Genomic DNA, 21,411 nt, shown 5'->3' with positions numbered 1-21,411 from the left:
GCAGGAAACAACAGGGGAAACCTGCTGCTCTCTCTGGCCCAGTCAACACTACGAGTTTATATCAAAACGTCTGTTAGTCTATAAGGGGCCACAAGACTCTTTGCTGCTTCTACCAACTGAGCTAGCCAGGCTCACATAGGAAAAGTGCAAGTTGGTGCAGAGGTGAAGCTAGTCAAGAAAATTCTTGGGTGAGTTACCAAAGCCTGAAGGGTCAAAAATATTGTCACGGGTGGTTCAGGGTATATGTTCCCCCCCCCAAAGCAAACGGAAAAAAATTGTTTCTCGCCTTTCTTCAATGTCACTGTATGTCTACTGGATGCTGCTGGCAGACACGGTGCAGCAGTGCTACACAGCAGCATCCCCTTTCTTTCCCTTCCTGAGGGCAGATGGTATGGGAGGACTGATATCTGTCATCGTCGTCCCGTGAGTGCTCCTGGTTGGCCTTAGTGAGGTCGGCCAGGGGTGCCTGGGCAAAAATGGGAATAACTCCCAGGTCATTCTCTTCTTTAAGCTTTGTCTAATGGAGATTCAGTCCTGCCTGGAATATCATAGCAGGTGGAGGCTGCCCTCCCCTTCCCGCCTTTGAATTCTACTTGCAGAGGCAATAAAGTCAGTGTTGTTTCAAATTCATGTACTCTTTATTACTTCATCACACAAATGGGGGGATAACTGCCACAGTAGCCCAGGAGAGATGGGGGAGGAGGGAAGCAATGGGTGGGGTTGTTGCAGGCACCCCCTAGAATGGCATGCAGCTCATCATTTCTGCCCGATGTCTGGGGCTCTGACCTAGAGCAGCCATTTGCTTCTCTAGTTCTTTAGTAGGCTTGCCTGATAGTTTAGCCAGGACTGCCTTTCCATTAGAACAAAACTTAAAGAAGAGAATGATCTAGGAAGGCATTCCTATTTTTGTCCATACACCCCAGTCAACCTCACTGAAGCTAGCCGAGCACGCATGACAGCAGCAAACAGTACAGTATAACTTGCAACTATCATTGTCAATTAGCAAAGCAGCAGACAGTACAGTATAGCTAATAACCATCTTTGCTAACTTGCAAAAGGCAAGGGGATGCTGCTGTGTAGCATTGCAGTACCGCGTCTGTCAGCACCATCCAGTAGGCATACAGTGACGGTGAAAAAAAGGCTGAATGGGCTCCATGGTTGCCATGCTATGGCGTCTGCCCAGGCAATCCAGGGAAAAGGGCGCGAAATGATTATCTGCCGTTGATTTCATGGAGGGAGGATTGACTGACGACATTTACTCAGAATCACCCACGACACTGTTTTTGCCCCATCATGCACTGGTATCTCAACCCAGAATTCCAATGGGTGGGGGAGACTGCAGGAACTATGGGATAGCTACCCACAGTGCAATGCTCTGGAAATCAATACTAGCCTCAGTACATGGGCGCACACCGCCAAATTAATGTGCTTAGTGTGGCGCATTCACTTGACTGTTTCCAAAACCGGTTTCTGTAAAATCGAATAATCCCGTAGTGTAGACATGCCCTGACACAGCTTTAGACCCCTCTACCCACTATACGGCCAAGAGACAGCAACTCTCAGATCCTGTGTGGATTGTCTGATGGGCTTGGGGCCAAGAGCAAACTGCGTACCCCCTGCCAGAGCAGGAGAAGTAAAAATAGGGGCTTCCCAAAAAATGGGAAGGGAAGAAGAGAAAAGCAGAGAGACAAATGGAAAAGGAAGAGAAGGTGCAGACACAGGACCCTACCTAAATTCTGAAATAGATTACAAGAAAAAAAGAGAGAGAGAGCAGCATAAAGAAAATTTAAAAAACTTTCAGTAAGAACTGAATTAGAAACCTTTAAAACACCAGTTTTCACACTACCTTTACTTTTCTTCCAAATTCTACTAAAAGAAATTAAGACTTGCCACTAAACAACAGCTTTAAACAAGCTCAGATAACAGAAAAAAAACCCAAAACATTTATTTTTAAATTTGTTTTATAAGGACTAACCACTCAGTCTGTGTTCTCTTCTTCTCAGCTTCCCAAAAGGAAAGCAAGAACAGTCATCAATAGCAGATGCATTAAGGCACCACTGTCCACGCACTTCATGCTCAGAAAAGAACACTTTAACTCCTCATCATGGTTAGCAAGGTCAGACACTTTCAACCACACTTTTCTAGTTACAAACTATAGAAATGATCCCTGAAAGTATAGTCTTAACAAAGCTGTGCTCGGCTACACACCCAGGCTAATGTGCGCAAGCTTTATTCCCATGGTGAATGTTTTCATACAAGGGGTTTCACCCCCAGCGAATTAAAGAACAAAAATCTAAAACCAGGTTCCCATTTCATTAAAGCACAATTGAGACAGCTTTAGAAGACTGGCCATTAGAAGATGTTTATGTCGCTATTTACAGAAACACACCTCCTGATTAGCATGTGGAGCTCCTAGCAACTAATCAAACCCCTTGCTTTGCCATACCTTTCACAGGCTCCTCTGTGCCACATGACAGCCAGTCAGGCACAGACAATGCAGACAGGTCAACCCTTTCTAGCATGCTCCACAGCTGTTTCTCTCCGGCTTGCTCTCAAATTCATCTGCACTAGAAGTTTTTGCAGGGTTCTATGTTACCGGTGGTACCTGCACTAAGTCAGTGGCTCTCAACCTTTAGAGACACCTGTACCCCTTTCAGGAGTCTGATTTCTCTTGCATACCCCCAAGTTTTACCTCACTTAAAACTACTGGCTTACATAATCAGATGCAATATTTATAAAAATAAATCACTTGAATATAAGTATTGTACTTACATTTCAGTGTATAGTATAGAGAACAGTATAAACAAATCAATGTATGAATTTTAATTTGTTACGAATTTGCTAGTGCTTTCTATGTAGCCTGTTGTAAAACTAGGCAAATATCTAGATGAGTTGATGTACCCACTGGAAGACCATTGGATACCCCTGTTTGAGAACCACAGCACTAAATCACCCTTACTTTTAGAACTGGTGCCACTTGACCCAAAGCATTGTGAACCATTTCAGTGCTAGTAGACAGTGGCAACACAGCTGCACTAGGTCTGTTGTTTCTCCCTGCACAATTCCCACGTGGAAAGAAGATATCTTCTGGTCTGACCCTATTTACTATTGTGAGCTGTATAGGCAACTTTCTCTGTGTTATGTGAGCAGAATCCACACACTATATACTACCTGTATGGCCCTGAGGATGCCACATCGGCCGCAGCTGCCGATTGGGCCACAAGTTGAGAATCACTAGTCTATAATTTTGCAAAGTCCATTGCCACAGGCTTTCCCCCCCCCCGTCTGCTGTGAGACAAGAGCACATGAAATTCATAGCAATATAAATATGAGTGAAACCCCCCAAATATATTTACATAAAAACTAGACAGTCTCATTTTAAAACAAAGAAAAACACAGGCCACGCAGGGAGTGGGGCAAGAGTCTCCAATGATTTATACCCTCTCCTACCCGCCATTCAGCATAAGAATTAACCTAAATGGATCATGACTATTTAAATAGAGCACATTTCTCCTACAAAGAAGAATAAGACAAAAGGTTGAGGTTGTTCCCATTAACATTTGGGGGGGAGGGGGGAGGAGTAGAAGGATTTAGAGGCTCAATCCACTTCAGATTATGAAAGAAACCAAGCAGACTAATGATTTACTCAAAACCCATCCCAGCCAAAAGAAAACCAGACTATCTGCACCTAAGCGTTATGCAAGTTTCTAAATAAAGCTATTAGATCTAACCTTCCTCATAACTAGATTTCTGGTACACTGAAAAAACTCCTTCTTTTATTCAGTATACAAAGCCTAACCACTCAGTCTGTGCTCTCCCCTCTCGCTTTTCCAACTAGCAGTCTATACAGTAACTCCTCACCTAACCTTGTAGTCATGTTCCTGAAAAATGCGACTTTAAGCGAAACGATGTTAAGCGAATCCATTTTCCCCATAAGAATTAATGAAAATGAGGGGGTTAGGTTCCAGGGAAATATTTTTCACCAGACAAAAGATTGTTTGTGTGTATACACACACACACACAGAGTATAAGTTTTAAACAAACAATTTAATACTGATACACATCCGAAGAAGTGGGTATTCACCCACGAAAGCTCATGCTGCAAAACATCTGTTAGTCTATAAGGTGCCACAGGATTCTTTGCTGCTTCTGCAGAACCAGACTAACACGGCTACCCCTCTGATACTTGACAGTGATGATGATTGTGAAACTTGGTTGAGGTAGAGGAGTCAGAGGGTGGGATATTTCCCTTGCTGCTAAATGATGAACTAGCAATTGGCTGAGCCCTCAAGGGTTAACTCTCTCACTCTGCAAGGCAGCAGGAATGGAGGGAGATATGCGCATTTCCCTTAAGTACACTGCCTTGTTAATTAGATCAGCTTGCTGAGACCCCAGCTGCTGCAAGCTCTCTCCCTCCTGAGTCCTGCTCTATGGAAGATGGGGTAAGCGGGGTGCAGGAGCAGGAGGTAGGGGGACACCCTGACATTAGCCCCCCCTCTTCCTTCCCTCCCCCCGGCACAGCCTGCGCATCTGCCTGCCAGCACGAGAGCGTGTAAGGCACTAATCCGGATAGTGGCGGCTAGGTGGCAGGGGGAGGGTGTGAAGAAGCAGCAGAGTGGCGCAGTGGGAGCGTGCTGGGCACATAACCCAGAGGTCGATGGATCGAAACCATCCTCTGCTCCGCGTGCGCTTGTTTCTTTTCCCTCTGGGCCTTCAAGCGAGCCGGGGACCAGCAGAGCACCAAGAGCCTAGGCCATGAGGCAAGAGGTGGCTGAGGCGAAGCGGCCTGCCAGGGAGCTCCCCGGCACCTCTGGCTGCCTGGGCTGAAGGCAAGAGGCAGGCCTGGGCGTGGCGAGGGCCTCCTGTCCTGGAATGAGGCTGCAGTGCTTCCTGGTCCCCTTTTCCCACCCACAGCGGCAGGCGGCTGCTGCGGGAGAACACGAGGGAGGCTCTGGGGGCGCTAGGCAGCGCTGTGTGTGTGGCTGTCAGGGGAAAGAGCCGAGGCTCCCGACTCGACCTGCCATTGACTCGCGTGGCTCTGCGCGGCCGTCAGCCGGGGCGGGCCAGGCCGCGGACGTGACTCAGACTTGGGCCGCATGGCCGCGCTTTCCTGACGAGGCATGAGGCAGGCCAAGAGCTTTGCACAGCGTACAGGGAAGTGGGAGGGAGGCGTCTTTGAGCCGGCCTGTCTCCTCCGCTTCTCCCTTGCCGCTTGGGCGGAGGCGGGAAGGGAGCAAAATGTTCCCGGCTGAAAGTTTTTGTGCTCGGCCTTGAGGATTAAGCCTGAGCCTCCGGCACGGCTGCTGGCAGATGGGTTTCTGAATGGCATCCAGCCCGCTCTTTGGACCACCAGCTGAAAGCACTGAGGCCAAGAGGCAGCAAAATGGAACCTCTGAGGCTCCCCTACAGGCCTCAGGGAAGCAAGGAAGCAGCACAAGCTTAGCGTCATCCCTGGGTGGGCTCGAACCACCATCCTTTCGGTTAACAGCCGAACGCGCTTACCCATTGCGCCACAGAGACACGAAGGGGCAAGGCTGTATTAAGCACAAAAGCCAGGCATCAGCTCAGGGTACGATATAGCACATGCATGCAGTGGATAGACAAGCAACAGCAAGGCACTGGACTGGTATGGAGCGAAAGTTCTGTGGGAAGGAACCGAAAAGAGCACCTGGGCCTGTGGTACAGCGCTCGCATACACTTTCTTTGGCCTGTTTTGCTGGAAGAGTTAGCAGAGCGAGATTGTTAGTCACAGGTCAGTGGGTGGGTTTATGCAAATACTGGACTCTTGGACGGGAGGGGGGGGGCACACGACTTCTGTAGCACATGCACCACCTCTGCAACTAACGTTTGCTACCTCACTCCCTAACAACACACCTCTTACCTCAGGACTAAACTACACCGTGAAAGAGATCTAAGGACATAAACTTAGGATGAGCAACTGCAGCACTCACAACAATTTGATAAGATTCAAAGCCGCCTCTGCCTCTGCCTCTGCCTCTCCACACCAGGGACAGCAGAAAGGACATCAGTAGCACCTGCAAGAGACCAACAAACATCCATTTCTACCTTCCTCCATATGCTGCCCTTAGGAACCCCTACCCCTTAATGGTGAGTACTTTTCAGGCGAGGGTGATGCTCTCAGGCCTCAAATGCCAGGTACAGTTACTCTGTCCTTGATCCAAAATCAACAGGAAAATACACTGGATTACTCCTGCCCCAATAACAAAGAGACCAGGGAACCCGCAGCAGCTGAAATGACCGTTTGGACAAGCACTCCCATCATGCAATCCAGGGTGGGTGTTACCATGCAAATGACATCAGCCCCAAAAGGCCTTGACGACAGATCACCAACAGATGGCAGGGTAGACTTCATACTGACCCTGCTTCAACTAGATTGTGGCAAAGATTCCCAAACACCGAACGTTAAAACTCACCTAACGCGGGTCAATCCATCCTCATCGTCGTAGCCGCTCATTATACTCCACACCCGAACGTAGCCCTCATATGGACAACATACCCTCCTAACTCAGTGTCTGTACGTTAAACTTTTACCCCCAGTCAGGGCTATTGCAGATTATGTATTCTTTACGCCACCCCATTTAAAACCGAACTTTGTACCCCTTGGGTAAGCTGTACGTTGTTCCCTGAGCACCAGAAACTTCTACGCCGAAACTCTGTACCGTACACTTTTTTTTTCTTTGAACCTCATCTTAATAAAATGCTGATTTTTGTTTGAGATCCCGGCTCCTCTTTGCAAGGCGTGTGCGTTCGCTCCGCGTTTTAGTCTGCTAATACGGCGGGGGGCGATTGAGCCAGAGGTGCTTGCCTACTGCAGACACGGATCAAGGCTGAACCTCGTCCCCCACAAGCGTAACTGAAAATAGTTTAAGAAGTGCTCCCGTCTCCGGCACTCAGCTACCCAGCTCCCAATGGGGTCCAAACCCCAACTAGATCCTTTTTACCCTGTAGAAGCTAGCTGTAAAATCCTGTGACCAGGGCAGCTGCCTAGCAGCCTGCGCATCTGCCTGCCAGAGCGAGAGTGTGTAAGGCACTAATCCGGATACTGGCGGCTAGGTGGCAGGGGGAGGGTGTGAAGAAGCAGCAGAGTGGCGCAGCGGGAGCGTGCTGGGCCCATAATCCAGAGGTCGATGGATCGAAACCATCCTCTGCTACACGTGCGCTTGTTTCTTTTCCCTCTGGGCCTTCAAGCGAGCCAGTGACCAGCAGAGCACCAAGAGCCTAGGCCATGAGGCAAGAGGTGGCTGAGGCGAAGCGGCCTGCCAGGGAGCTCCCCGGCACCTCTGGCTGCCTGGGCTGAAGGCAAGAGGCAGGCCTGGGAGTGGCGAGGGCCTCCTGTCCTGGAATGAGGCTGCAGTGCTTCCTGGTCCCCTTTTCCCACCACCCCGGCAGGCGGCTGCTGCGGGAGAACACGAGGGAGGCTCTGGGGGCGCTAGGCAGCGCTGTGTGTGTGGCTGTCAGGGGAAAGAGCCGAGGCTCCCGACTCGACCTGCCATTGACTCGCGTGGCTCTGCGCGGCCGTCAGCCGGGGCGGGCCAGGCTGCGGACGTGACTCAGGCTTGGGCCGCATGGCCGCGCTTTCCTGACGAGGCATGAGGCAGGCCAAGAGCTTTGCACAGCGTACAGGGAAGTGGGAGGGAGGCGTCTTTGAGCCGGCGTGTCTCCTCCGCTTCTCCCTTGCCACTTGGGCGGAGGCGGGAAGGGAGCGAAATGTTCCCGGCTGAACGTTTTTGTGCTCGGCTTTGAGGATTAAGCCTGAGCCTCCGGCACGGCTGCTGGCAGATGGGTTTCTGAATGGCATCCAGCCTGCTCTTTGGACCACCGGCTGAAAGCACTGAGGCAGCAAAATGGGACCTTTGAGGCTCCCCCCCACAGGCCTCAGGGAAGCAAGGAAGCAGCACAGGCTTAGCGTCATCCCTGGGTGGGCTCGAACCACCATCCTTTCGGTTAACAGCCAAATGTGCTGACCCATTGTGCCACAGAGACATGGACGGGCAAGGCTGTATTGAGCACAAAAGCTGGGAATCAGCTCAGGGCATGCAGTATAGCACATGCATGCAGTGGTTAGCCAAGCAACAGCAAGGAACTGGACTGCTATGGAGGGAAAGTTCTGTGGGAAGGAACCGAAAAGAGCACCGGGGCTGTGGTACAGCGCTCGCATACACTTTCTTTGGCCTGTTTTGCTGGAAGAGTTAGCAGAGCAAGATTGTTAGTCACAGGTCAGTGGGTGGGTTTATGCAAATACTGGACTCTTGAACGGGAGCAGGGGCAGGGGCGGGCACAAGATTTCTGTGGCACATGTACCACCTCTGCAACTAACATTTGCTACCTCACTCCCTAACAACACGCCTTTTACCTCTCAGGACCAAAATACACCGTGAAAAAGATCTAACGGCATAAGCTTAGGATGAGCAACTGCAGCACTCACAACAATCTGAAGAGATTCAAAACCACCTCTGCCTCTGTCTTTCCACACCAGGAACAGCAGAAAGGACATCAGTAGCACCTGCAAGAGACCAACAAACATCCATTTCTACCTTTCTCCACATGCTGCCGTTAGGAACCCATACCCCTAAATGGTGAGTACCTTTCTGGCGAGGGTGACGCTCTCAGGCCTCAAATGCCAGGTACAGTTACTCTGTCCTTGATCCAAAATCAACAGGAAAATACACTGGATTACTCCTGCCCCAATAACAAAGAGACTGGGGATATCGCAGCAGCTGAAATGACCGTTTGGACAAGCACTCCCATCATGCAATCTGGGGTGGGTGTAACCATGCAAATGACATCAGCCCCAAAAGGCCTTGATGACAGATCACCAACAGATGGCAGGGCAGACTTCATACTGACCCTGCTTCAACTAGATTGTGGCAAAGATTCCAAAGCACCGAACGTTAAAACTCACCTAACGCGGGTCAATCCATCCTCATCGTCGTAACCGCTCATTATACTCCACACCCGAACGTAGCCCTCATATGGACAACATACCCTCCTAACTCAGTGTCTGTACGTTAACCTTTTACCCCCCAGTCAGGGCTATTGCAGATTATGTATTCCTTATGCCACCCCATTTTAAACCGAACTTTGCACCCCTTGGGTAAGCTGTACGTTGTTCCCTGAGCACCAGAAACTTCTACGCCGAAACTCTGTACCGTACACTTTTTTTTTCTTTGAACCTCATCTTAATAAAATGTTGACTTTTGTTCGAGATCCCGGCTCCTCTTCCTTTGCAAGGCGTGTGCATTCGCTCCGCGTTTTAGTCTGCTAATACGGCGGGGGGCGATTGAGCCAGAGGTGCTTGCCTGCTGCAGACACGGATCCAAGGCTGACCCCCGTCCCCCACAAGTGTAACTGAAAACAGTTTAAGAAGTGCTCCCGTCTCCGGCACTCAGCTACCCAGCTCCCAATGGGATCCAAACCCCAACTAGATCCTTTTTACCCTGTAGAAGCTAGCTGTAAAATCCTGTGACCAGGGCAGCTGCCTAGCAGCCTGCGCATCTGCCTGCCAGAGCGAGGGCATGTAAGGCACTAATCCGGATAGTGGCAGCTAGGTGGCAGGGGGAGAGTGTGAAGAAGTAGCAGAGTGGAGCAGCAGGAGTGTGCTGGACCCATAACCAAGAGGTCGATGGATCGAAGCCATCCTCTGCTCCGCGTGCGCTTGTTTCTTTTCCCTCTGGGCCTTCAAGCGAGCCGGTGACCAGCAGAGCACCAAGAGCCTAGGCCATGAGGCAAGAGGTGGCTGAGGCGAAGCGGCGGCCTGCCAGGCAGCTCCCCGGCACCTCTGGCTGCCTGGGCTGAAGGCAAGAGGCAGGCCTAGGCGTGGTGAGGGCCTCCTGTCCTGGAATGAGGCTGCAGTGCTTCCTGGTCCCCTTTTCCCACCACCCCGGCAGGTGGCTGCTGCGGGAGAACACGAGGGAGGCTCTGGGGGCGCTAGGCAGCGCTGTGTGTGTGGCTGTCAGGGGAAAGAGCCGAGGCTCCGGACTCGACCTGCCATTGACTCGCATGGCTCTGCGCGCTGTCAGCCGGGGCGGGGCGGGCCAGGCTGCGGACGTGACTCAGGCTTGGGCCGCATGGCCGCGCTTTCCTGACGAGGCATGAGGCAGGCCAAGAGCTTTGCACAGCGTACAGGGAAGTGGGAGGGAGGTGTCTTTGCGCCGGCCTGTCTCCTTCGCTGTATTGAGCACAAAAGCCGGGAATCAGCTCAGGGTAGGGTTATACCATGTGTGTGCAGCGGTTAGACAAGCAACAGCAAGGAACTGGACTGCTATGGAGTGCAAGTTCTGTGGGAAGGAACCGAAAAGAGCAACGGGGCTGTGGTACAGCGCTCGCATACACTTTCTTTGGTCCGTTTTGCTGGAAGAGTTAACAGTGAGAGACTGCTAGTCACAGGTCAGTGGGTGGGTTTGTGCAAAGTAGGTGTCTACAGGGAACTGGTGTCTTTGAACAGAAGGAAGGAGAGGAACCAGTGAGAGGAGGGAGGCTGAAAGACTTCTCTCTGAACAGCATTCTGTGTTAATGGTTCTTGCTTTGAAATCCTCAATTGGAGTCATTTCAGGGAAGTGATCCTCACTTAGTTACCTAATTTTCAAAGTCATGTGAATGGTGTTTGGTGCGTGTCTGGGAGCTCGTCATGGCGAGGTAGAAAGCAGTGGGGGCAGAGAGGCTGTGTAACAACCAAGGGTGTCAGCCTTGTTTTTCGGCTCTTTAGAGCCCAGATCCAAGGGTATATTACTTTTGTTCACTGAATTGTTGGGTAGTAAGTCATCTGTTGGGCTTTGATTTATTGTCTTTTGTCTGCAGGTAGTAAATCAATCACCGAATGTGCTCCTGTTGATTCTGCAACTTTACCAGGGTGGGAGTGGAGTGGAGTGGAGTGGATGGGGGAGCCCCACCTGTCAATCCTGTGCTGTGAGGACAGGAGGTAAGTCACAATAAGATATATCAACTTCAGCTACACTATTCTTGTAGCTGAAGTTTTGTGTTTTACATTGACCCTGTTCCCCCACCCTTCACCCAGTGTAAACCAGACCAAAGTGTAAGTAGTCTCTTAGCCTATCCATGCTGTGATCAAGTGTCTTGGGGTCTATCTACACTATGAAATTAGGTCAAATTTATAGAAGTGTTTTTTTTAGGAATTGTTTTTATACAGTCGATTGTGTGTGTCCCAACACAAAGGGCTCTAAGTGCATTAAGTCACTGGACTGCATCCACAGTACCAAGGGAGCGTCGACTTCTGGAGCGTTGCAATTTGGGTAGCTGTGGGTAGCTATCCCACAATCTCCGCTGTCCATTGGGATTCTGGGTTGAGATCCCAATGCCTGATGGGGCAAAAACAGTGTCGCGGGTGATTCTGGGTACATGTCATCAGACCCTCCTCGCCCTCCCTCCCTCCGTGAAAGCAACAGCAGACAATCATTTCGCACCTTTTTTCCTGGGCTACCTGAGCAGACGCCATACCACGGCAAGCATGGAGCCCGCTCAGCTCACCGTCACACCGTACGTCTCCTGGGTTCTGGCAGACATGGGACTGCATTGCTACACAGCAGCAGCTCATTGTCTTTTGGCAGCAGAAGGTGCATTATGATTGGTAGCCATTGTCATTGTACTCCTAGGTGCTCTTTTAGCTGATCTCAGTGAGATCAGTTGGGGTGCCTGGGCAGACAAGGGAGTGACTCAGCCAGCTCATTCCCATCTTCTGCCAAGCAACCAGGAGAGGACGATGGCTAGCAGTTGTACTGCCCCGTTTGCTACCAGCCTAAAAATGTAAAAGCTAGATGGATCAAAACAAGAAATTGACCTGATTTGTTTTGTGAAATCAACGGCCTGCTAAACCCACGGTTTTGAGTTCAATCCTTGAGGGGGCCATTCTGTGTGACAGTTGTTTGTGTTTCTCCTTGATGCAAAGCCACCCCTTTTGTTGATTTTAATTCCCTGTAAGCCATGCCGTCAGTCGCCCCTCCCTCCATCACAGCAATGGCAGACAATTGTTTCACACCTTTTCTCAGCGCAGAACCAGAAGCTGCAAAAGCAAAACCAGGCAAGGAGGCGACAGCAGTGCGGTGACAAGAGTGATGAGGACATAGACATGGTCATAGACTTCTCACAAAGTATGGGCTGGGCAATGTGCCCCGGCAATGTGCACATCATGGGGATGAGCTCTGCATGGTCACCTGTGCTGATCAGCACACTACACTGGCCAAACAGGAAACGAAATTAAGAAGTTTGCAGGCCTTTTCCTGTCTATCTGGCCAGTGCATCTGAGTTGAGAGTGCTGTCCAGAGTGGTCACAATGGAGCACTCTGGGATAGCTCTGGAGGCTAATACCTTCAAATTGTGTACACCACTACCCTAAATTCGACCAGGCGAGGCTGAGTTCAGTGCTAATCCCCTCGTTGGAGGTGGAGTAAAGAAATCGATTTAAAGAGCCCTTTAATTTGAAAAAAAGGGCTTTGTCGTGTGGATGGGTCCAGGGTTAAATCGAGGTAACGCTGCTGAATTCAACCTAAAGTCATAGTGTAGACCAGGCCTCCGAGGGATTTTATAGCTACTGGCTGGCTGGGTGTCCAAAAAAGGGAGCAACCCTCCCCCCCGCTTCCATTGATCACACTTGGTAACTACTAAGCAGAAGCACAGAATCATAGATTGATTTGCTGGTTCTCCTGCAGGCTTCCTAACAGCACAGCAGGGCTGCTCTTGGTTCTGCACAATGTTGTTTCGTTTAGCAGTGACTGTGAAGGCACTTCCAGCTATTTGGCCGTGGGAACTCTGGTATTAAGTGGACACCCTGTGTATGGCTGTATTGCTTGTAGATTTATATATTCTGTATTGATGTTACCAAATGGAGTATTTTGTAGCTGTCTGCTATAATTTGTTTAACTTGTATGAAATATGAATATGCTCCCTCAGACTTAACCACCTGCCTTTCACACACTCCCTGCCCCTCGCTCTCTGGGGTGGGAACAAGCCACCAGCATGTGTCCCCATTGGATTTTTTTTTATTTAATTACTTCTCATTGTTAAATTATTTATGAGTGTTTTTTAAATTTCATTGCAGTGCGTTTTCTTCCTGCCACTGTCACCTGGCAGCTCAGGGATGTGAGATTCTCCTCCATTGCGTTTCTGCCCACGGAAAAAGAAGAGAGATCACACCTCAGTACTTTTGGAAATAAAAGCAACCTGGAAACAAACCAGCTGTCTCCTCAGTGTGCAGTTTGTGTCTCTTTTGCTGCAGTTGATGTGTGTGCAGCATGTGTGGTGCACAGGGGCACTGTGTGCTCACATGGGAATTCACCACCCTTGGTGCAGGATTTGACTTGTTCCTGGAGTGAATGTAGCACTGTGGAGTGTCAGGCACAGGCTGCATGACCCCTTCCATTTATCCTTGGCGCAGATACAGCCCAGGCAGCGCTACTGCAACCTCCCATCCTGCTGCCCTCCACCATCATCTGCACAGCCCACCTGTCAGGGCAGGAGGGGAATGTTGCTCCATGGATCCTGCTTCTCAGATGGGGCTGCGTGGTTGCATCCATTAGGTCACCAGACTGAGCCTTCTAATATCCTTGGTGATTGTTCCCAAGATCCAGGACTTTCTGCTCAAACAAAGAAACATCTCCCAGCTTCCTGGTTGAAAATAAGGCCCTTTCCTTGCAATATAGAGGAAAGAAGTAGATCTTCACCCCAGATGGGACTTGAACCCACAATCTCTGGCTTCAGAAGCCAATGCTTTATCCATTAGGCCACTGGAGCCCTGATGTACAGCTGTTGAAGAGATGGAAATTTCCTCTCATAAATGCACATTCCTCGCATTTGCTTCAACACTAAATAGCCCCTTTATGTGCCTTAGAGAAATGTCTGCACCCCCTGGCAGCGAGGCACCTGGGCAGGTGGCTGACAGAGCTCAGCACCACCTTTCTGCCAGCCACCTTTAGAGAAGAACCCCACCCTGGAGTCACCCCTCCCTCCTTCAGCACCTCCACGGCTGTGGCTCTGAGTGGCAGTAGGATGATTAGGGGGTGAATCCGGGGCTGGAAGGGGGGTAAGGTCGGCCTGTAAGGAGTAACCAGGTGGGGCAGACCCAGGGGGAGGCTGTGGGCTGCTGGTCGGTTGTTGGGATCCGAGCTCTAGATCAAAGCTGCACAGTGACCTGACACCCAGGGTTATAAGGCCGACACAGTGACCCCCTTACTGGCCTCTGTGACCCCCAAACCCTTGTTACTAAGGGCATTGAGGAGTCTCTGTCCCTTAATAACTTCTGGGAGCTCCCCAGCAGGCTGCAGGCGTCAGCCGCCTCCTGCCTCACAGGTTAGACTCTTGGCACCGTGCCAGCCGCCCCCTCGCTTGCAGGCCCAGTGTAAGAAGCAGGAGGCCTGGTGCTGGCAGAAGAGGGTTTTGATTGATCCACCTCTGTGTGCTGGGCACAGGACACTTCCACTGTGTCCCTCTGCTGGCTTTTCTTCAGCAGCGCCTAGCGGCCCTGGCTCCAGGCTAGTGCCTGGTGAGCTCTGGCACTGGCAGGAAGCGCTGCAGGGTGCTGGGCAGCGGCCCTGGCAAACCAGCTGCTGGTAGGTGTCTCTGTGGTATCATGGGTCAGTGAGTGCAGCTGTTAATGGAAAGGAGGGGGGGTTATGCTCCCCCAGGGATTCCACTGAAGGCTCCTCATGGGCTCCTCAAGGTCTGCTGGGAGCCGTGATGTTCCCCTTTTGCCACGTTGAAGGCTCCCTCCTGGACACAGTGGATTCACCTGCTGCCTACAAGAGTGTCGGGGCCGCGCTGCAAAAGCGCATCTCCCAGCAGCCGTGCCGGAGGCTCAGGTTTAATCCTCAAGGCCGAGCGCAAAACCTTCAGCCGGGAACATTTCGCTCCCTTCCCGCCTCCGCCCAAGCGGCAAGGGAGAAGCGGAGGAGACAGGCTGGCTCAAAGACACCTCCCTCCCACTTCCCTGTACGCTGTGCAAAGCTCTTGGCCTGCCTCATGCCTCGTCAGGAAAGCGCGGCCATGCGGCCCAAGCCTGAGTCACGTCCGCGGCCTGGCCCGCCCCGGCTGACGGCCGCGCAGAGCCACGCGAGTCAATGGCAGGTCGAGTCCGGAGCCTCGGCTCTTTCCCCTGACAGCCAAACACACAGCGCTGCCTAGCGCCCCCAGAGCCTCCCTCGTGTTCTCCCGCAGCAGCCACCTGCCGGTGTGGGTGGGAAAAGGGGACCAGGAAGCACTGCAGCCTCATTCCGGGACAGGAGGCCCTCGCCACGCCCAGACCTGCCTCTTGCCTTCAGCCCAGGCAGCCAGAGGTGCCGGGGAGCTCCCTGGCAGGCCGCCGCCTCAACCAGGAAATAAGGAAAAGGCGATGAATGACTAAGTCAGGAAATAACAAGGAAATGAAGAGGTTTGTCGAATGGGTTTCTGCCCGATTTACCATCTTCTCAGCTACCGCTCAAAGTTAAAGACCTAAATTCGACCTATCGGCATAAGTACAGATGGTTGGATGGGAATTAAAAGGAGCTGCTGTCACAAGTGTTAGGTGCCTGCAAGCAGCATGCAGAGCGTTTAAAACCGCCGCAATTAGAGGCTCAGATGAAACGTTTGCCCTAAATCAGAAACGACAATAGGACGACCAGCAGAACGCCACTCTAGGTAAACGTCAGAGTAATGGAGGCTGTTAGAGGCAAAAAGTCATTCCTCAAAATTTGGAAATCAGATCCTAGTGAGGATAATAGGAAGGTGCACAAACTCTGGCCTGTTAAGTGTCAAAGTGTAACAAGTCAGGCCAAGAAAGAATCTGAGAAGCAACATGCTAAAGACACAAAAGCTAAGCATAAATCCGGTCAGTGCGAGTCCTGGTCTGTCCCTGCAGAAAGGTGAACCCCCTCTGTGGCTGGAGTGAGCTCCTCTAAGCCGACCTCACTACAGACCTGCGCCAGGTAGTGCTCATTGTAAAAATGTTTCCTCTGAAGGTTGGGAAAACGGGACCAGCGGTGCTCAGGCCGGCTGACACAATTAAAATCCCCCCCAACAACAAACATCATGCAGTCCAGAGGAAGGGAGCCTTTGATCTTCCCTCTCATGCCTTAACTGGGGACCATACACACTAATATAGCAGTAACCAGTGCCACAGAGCACAAAGCCACCAGCAATGCCCTCCCTGGTCTAAGCTCCACCACCTTCTGTACTCGCACCGTGAATGTGAAGAACAAGACTCCAGCCCCATCATTCTTCCCTGTCCAGGAGGCCTTTCCTCCAATCACCCTCTGCCTATTGAGCTACCCTAGAGTTGTTAATGTGCATTTCCTGAACACCCACCATGGCCAAGTCCAGCTGCTCCAAGGCACTGAACAGCAAGTGCCTCCTCCTGGGCCCCCAAATCCCTGCCACCTTCCACACGGCCACTTTCACAGATGCCCCTTCCCTGGTAGTGCCCTTGCTCAACTGCGCAGAGGAGTTTTCATCCCCAATGCCTGCCTGCCACTGCCCAGCAGCCCTCTGGCACCATTCCTGAGGGCCACCACGTTCGGAAAGACAGCTCTCATCTCTCAGGGCCCCATGAGAATACAGTATTGCAACTTTTTTAATGGAAAGGGCCCCCAGAATTGCTTTGCCCTAGGCCAGCCCTGCTCACCTTGGGTGCAGGCACCGCTGTGCTTCCAGAGAACAAGCTGCCAGAGGCTGGGGTTAAGCCAGGGACCTTTAGATCTTCAGTCTAACACTCTCCCAACTGAGCTACTTTGGCAGCTGCTTAAAAGTATTTTGGCCCGTTGCTTCTCTGCTCGGGATGTTTTTGCAGCAGTTGAAAAGCAGGTAGGAAAGCAGGGCCAGCCCCCGAGTGGGGCCTCTGACCGTTCCCACTCAAGGGGCTCCTTTTGGCAGTGGGGCAGGAGATATTTCCCACAAGAGGCTCCTACGCTGCCTCATCCCCCAAGACCCCTCCTCCCGCTCACTGCTCTCCGTCCCCTCCCCACCCTCACTCGCCCTTACGGTCATTACAAAGTGGCAAGGCAGAGCCCTCCCATTTTTAAAAGCCCTGGGGTGTTGTTCCCCCCTGTCCAGGCACCCCTGGGGCCCTGCACTTCCCACAGCTCTCCCTGATTTCAGCTGTTAGTGAGGGAGCCTCACTGCTAGCGCAGACTGGGCAGTTCCTTGCATGAGAGACACTGTCCCAAAGCAGGACTAATGCTTAGAGCTGGTTATCAGTGACATCAGATCTGTTGGGCTGCAGCAAGACTCTCCATTGAGTCTTAACCAGCTCTGTTATTACACAGGGAAGAACAAAAGGGTGAAATGGGGCCTGGGACCCTTAAGAAGAATCCACCCCACCGAGTACAACACTTGTCGCTACCTGCTCTCAGCCCCACTGAGAATGTTTTGGGGTCACTCCTTGGCTTTATCAGCCTAGGGGGGTTTCAGAAAAGACTATCCAACAGGTGCTCCAATGGTACAATTGGTTAGTGCACAGTACTTATAGGGCAGTGCTGAGAGAAGATATGCTGAGGTTGTGAGTTCAAATCTCACCTGGAGCACTGGTTTCCATTAACCAACTGGCATCACCCCGTCATTTGGCCCTGTGGAATGTAGAATTCCAGCCCCGGGACACTGAGAAGGGGAAGAGTCAAAAATGCCCCCTTCAATTATTACCTCCTCTCCAGAACACAGGTCAGAACCTACAATCCTTTCTCTGCCCCGAGCCCCTGTGCCAGGATCCCTCAAGCAGAGCCTGGAGTCCTGCCCCTGGCGTCTGTACTATTGACAAAGACAAAACACTCAAATCCCGCCTGGTGCGGGGAGCCAGGTTTGCTCTTCAAATTCTGTCGTTGGTACATTTCCAGGTCTGGGAATGTCCCACAACAGCATTGAATGGGAAGCTGCCTGCAGAACAGTTACACTGCACAGAGCTCCTGCGGAGGAGGGGTGGGAATTAGTAACATTTTGAGGATCATTTGGGAAATGAGCCTTTGCTGACAAGGTTTGTCTCTGTTCATATTTCACCTTCAGGTGTTATGTTGAGGGATCTTTAGTATATTTTTGGGAGGTTAATAACTATCTCCTCAACTTTATTTACTCAGCTTAAAAATTGGCGTCACTTGATTTTTGCATCTCCCTGTGAAAATACAACTGACACGTGTGGCTTTCTACAGGGGGTCATGATGTTAAAGTTGGGGAATTCAGTCTCTGTACTTCTGGGGAGATGTTGCTTTTTTACAGCTGCCTCATGGCCAGGCACACCGGGCTGTTAGCTGCACCCACGGTCCTTGCCAGGGGCCCCTGCTGAACCCTGGGCAGCTGCACTGCAGTGCTGGGGTGACTCTGCAGGTGGAGAAGCTGCTGTGGGGCAATGTAGAGCAGGTGCAGGAAGGAGACGGGGTCACTATTCTCATTCTGAACTGCACAATTTTCCAAATTTGGGTATAGATTAATTGAGTCATAGACTTAAGGTCAGAAGGGACCATTATGATCATCTAGTCTGACCTCCTGCGCAACGCAGGCCACAGAATCTCACTCACCCACTCCTGTAACAAACCCCTAACCTATGTCTGAGTTACTGAAGTCCTCAAATCGTGGTTTAAGGACTTCAACGTGCAGGGAATCCTCCAGCAAGTGACCCGAGCCCCACGCTGCAGAGAAAGGCGAATGTCCGATAACAATTCTAAGGGGAAGGTGAATGCAGAGCAGTGACACTGGCGATGCCCAGACCTCCAATAGGGGCAACGTGGAAATTAGTAATGGGAAGATCATTTGTGAAATTAGTCGTCACTGACAAGCTTTGTCTCTGTTCCTATTTCACACTGTGGTGCTAGTTAGAGGAATCAGGACAGATTTTTACTATATTAATTAAACACTTAATTTTATTTAATCAAGCCAAAAACTTAATGTCACTTATTTTTTCTCTCTCCTAGCAAGAATGAATTGAAGTTTGTGACTTTCTGGAAAGTGCAGCGAGATTAAATGTGGGGAATTCAGTCTCTGTGTTTGTGAGCTGATGTTTTCCTCTCACAGGTCAGTGCCTGCATTGAAATACCAAGAGGGATCTAAGGGCTGGTGTACGCTGGGCACTTCACTGGCAGAGCGACGTCTCTCAGGGTATGAAACCCCCCGTCCACCCATATAGTTACAGTGACCTAAGCCCTGCTTAGATAGTGCTAAAGAAAAGGAAGAATTGTTCTGTTCATGTAGCTATTACAGGGATGGGAAAACCTCTCTACTGACTGTCTACTCCAGAGTGCTATAGCAGGTGCCACAGCAGCATTTTAAGTGTAGACAGAGTGAAACTAGATTTAGCTCCAGTTTGCACTGTGAATGCTCAGGCACTAAAACTAGAGTAATCATAAGAACAGTGCAGTGCTTGCGTAGTTGGCAGGATTTGAACCTGCACGGGGCAACCCCAATGGATTTCTAGTCCATCGCCTTAACCACTCGGCCACAACTACTTGATGTATAATTGTTTTACTACACGATAATTCAGTTCTCACTGACTTGTCTCTTCAAATTGTTTGCTCAGACCAGCTTCCCCAGCACATTCATGGCTGTGCATCAGTGTAAGTGTGTCCTTGGGTGAACAGCGAGAATTCCTGCCCATTTCCCTTCCGGCTGGAGCAGGATGAGAGTGTGTTTGTGTGAACGACATTGCTGTAGATTGTTGTTCATTCCCCACTCTGACAATTCAGACAGTCCCTTTCCTAGTCAAATCTCCAGCACATCGTTCCAATATCAGGTGGCAGGATTTCTCTGGGGCACTGAAATTTTTCAGGGGGCTGGTGCATGAACTGAGCCTTGCATTCCACCCTTGATGTTTCATGGACTAACAACAGCAGCAGAAAGAAAGAGCCGAGCCAATATCTCCCTGGCAGGGATGCAGGTGCCACGTCCCCTCTGTCTGACCATCGCCACTGCAGGAGAGAAGGGTTCACTGGAATCGAATGCCCTGGCTCAGACCAGAGACACAGGGAGGTTTTGCTGTTCATGGATCTGTGCAAAGGAAATTGTGTCTCTGTGGGAAATGGAGGCAGGAAATGAAACACCCAATGCCCTAAGGAATGTGGGTGAAGGACTCGGGCTGAGCAATGATTTAACAGGGGTGTGGTTCAATTTATTGGCCTGATTAAAACTATGGCTAAAAGCCCCCTGTAGCAGGGGCTGCGGGACAGGACAGGCAGTTCTGCGCACAGTGTTCAGAGCTGCCCCGTATCTGCCCTTTCTCTGCCCCGCCCCTGCTCCCAGAATGCACCAGGCCCTGGACTGAACTCTTCCCCTGCCGGCCGAGCTGGTTTCGTTTGCTGTGATCCTGTTGGCTTGGCAGGGGGGGAAGTGACAGTCCCACCCCAGAGCCAACGCCCCCCTGTCACCCAGCCCCCTGACCCCCAGCAGTGCAGGTCAGCCAGGAGCTGGGCCCTGCCAGGCACTCAGGGGCGTCTCCCCTGCAGCTGGGGGCTCTCCCCAGAGTGGTCTGTGGGAGCTCGCGCACTAACGGGGCAGCGGCAGCAGCCGCGTGGTGGGTTGGGCTGGTGACCCGGGTCCATCTCCTGGGGTCGGCTAGGTTCATGCTCAGGTGACTGGCCCCAGCCACCGGCCGAGCCCCACGGCCACGCTGCTGCTGTTACCGAACTAGCCCCTCACGCCCCCATTCCCTCACTGAAGCCAGGAGAAGGTTTGCAGGGAGGAGGGGGGGGTTGACCCCAATATCCCAGAGCTGATTCTCCCCACAAAGGGGTGTGTGCATGTGGTGGGTGCTGTGTGCAATGCCCTGTGCCCATGAGGAGGGGACCAGAGCTCTGCCGGCAGGAAGATTTATCCTGCAGGAGCCCTGCCCCCCTCCCCCAGGGGTTCCCCTGGAGCAGAGAAGCTTTGAATCCTCACTGGAGACTAGAGACGCCCGAGCAGCACAAGCTGCCTGGCAGAGGTTCTGGATCAGGGCCTCACGGGCACATTGGGTTCATTCCCTCAGGGCTGCCCTGCCCAGTGCCAGGGCTGCTCTCACTCCCCAGCACAGAGGGGGCTGCAGGCTCTTTGCCAAGCTGGGTCCCAGCTCAAGGCAGATTTGACACTAGCAGGGGGCCCAGGTATGTGCTGGTGCCGCTCAGGGAGGGAATCTGGGCCAAAGACTGATTAGAAATTGGGTAACACTAAAGTGGGACTAGAAAGACCCTTGCTGGGATGTGGCAGGTAGGTAGCCCCCATTGTGTACCGTGCCCTCGCCGAGAAGTCTCTGGGAGAGTGGATTCTTCCTGATGGGCCACCAACACGTCTCGTTGGTCCTGATGTCAGCTGCTCCTTTGCTGATACTGACAAGCTAGTTGTGGGCCTTTCCCACTCACCCCATAGCTCCAGGATGCACAGACAGCAATACTGGTGTGGAAGAAATGAACTCCACTCTCAGGTTTCAAGATCCTTGAGATCACTGACTTGCCAATG

The 21,411-nt window shown here is 51.5% G+C and overlaps 4 non-coding genes across 4 annotated transcripts; 1 reads left to right on the top strand and 3 right to left on the bottom strand.

The window, feature by feature from the left end:
* Positions 1-1,973: 1,973 nt before the first annotated feature.
* LOC120385244 lies at positions 1,974-2,183 on the bottom strand. Its single transcript, XR_005589368.1, has one exon. It is a non-coding gene; the product is annotated as a small nucleolar RNA U3 (small nucleolar RNA).
* A 3,263-nt stretch (positions 2,184-5,446) lies between these two features.
* TRNAN-GUU lies at positions 5,447-5,520 on the bottom strand. The gene has a single exon. It is a non-coding gene; the product is annotated as a tRNA-Asn (tRNA).
* Positions 5,521-17,431: 11,911 nt separating this feature from the next.
* Positions 17,432-17,525, top strand: TRNAI-UAU. Its single transcript has 2 exons — positions 17,432-17,469; positions 17,490-17,525. It is a non-coding gene; the product is annotated as a tRNA-Ile (tRNA).
* A 1,823-nt stretch (positions 17,526-19,348) lies between these two features.
* TRNAS-AGA lies at positions 19,349-19,430 on the bottom strand. Its single transcript has one exon. It is a non-coding gene; the product is annotated as a tRNA-Ser (tRNA).
* Between the last annotated feature and the right edge of the window lie 1,981 nt (positions 19,431-21,411).

This window comes from Mauremys reevesii, linkage group 17 (genome assembly GCF_016161935.1).
Source record: "Mauremys reevesii isolate NIE-2019 linkage group 17, ASM1616193v1, whole genome shotgun sequence".
Taxonomy (NCBI): Eukaryota; Metazoa; Chordata; order Testudines; family Geoemydidae; genus Mauremys; species Mauremys reevesii.
Note: the sequence above shows the minus strand (reverse complement) of the source record. Positions and strands in the feature narration are given on the sequence as shown.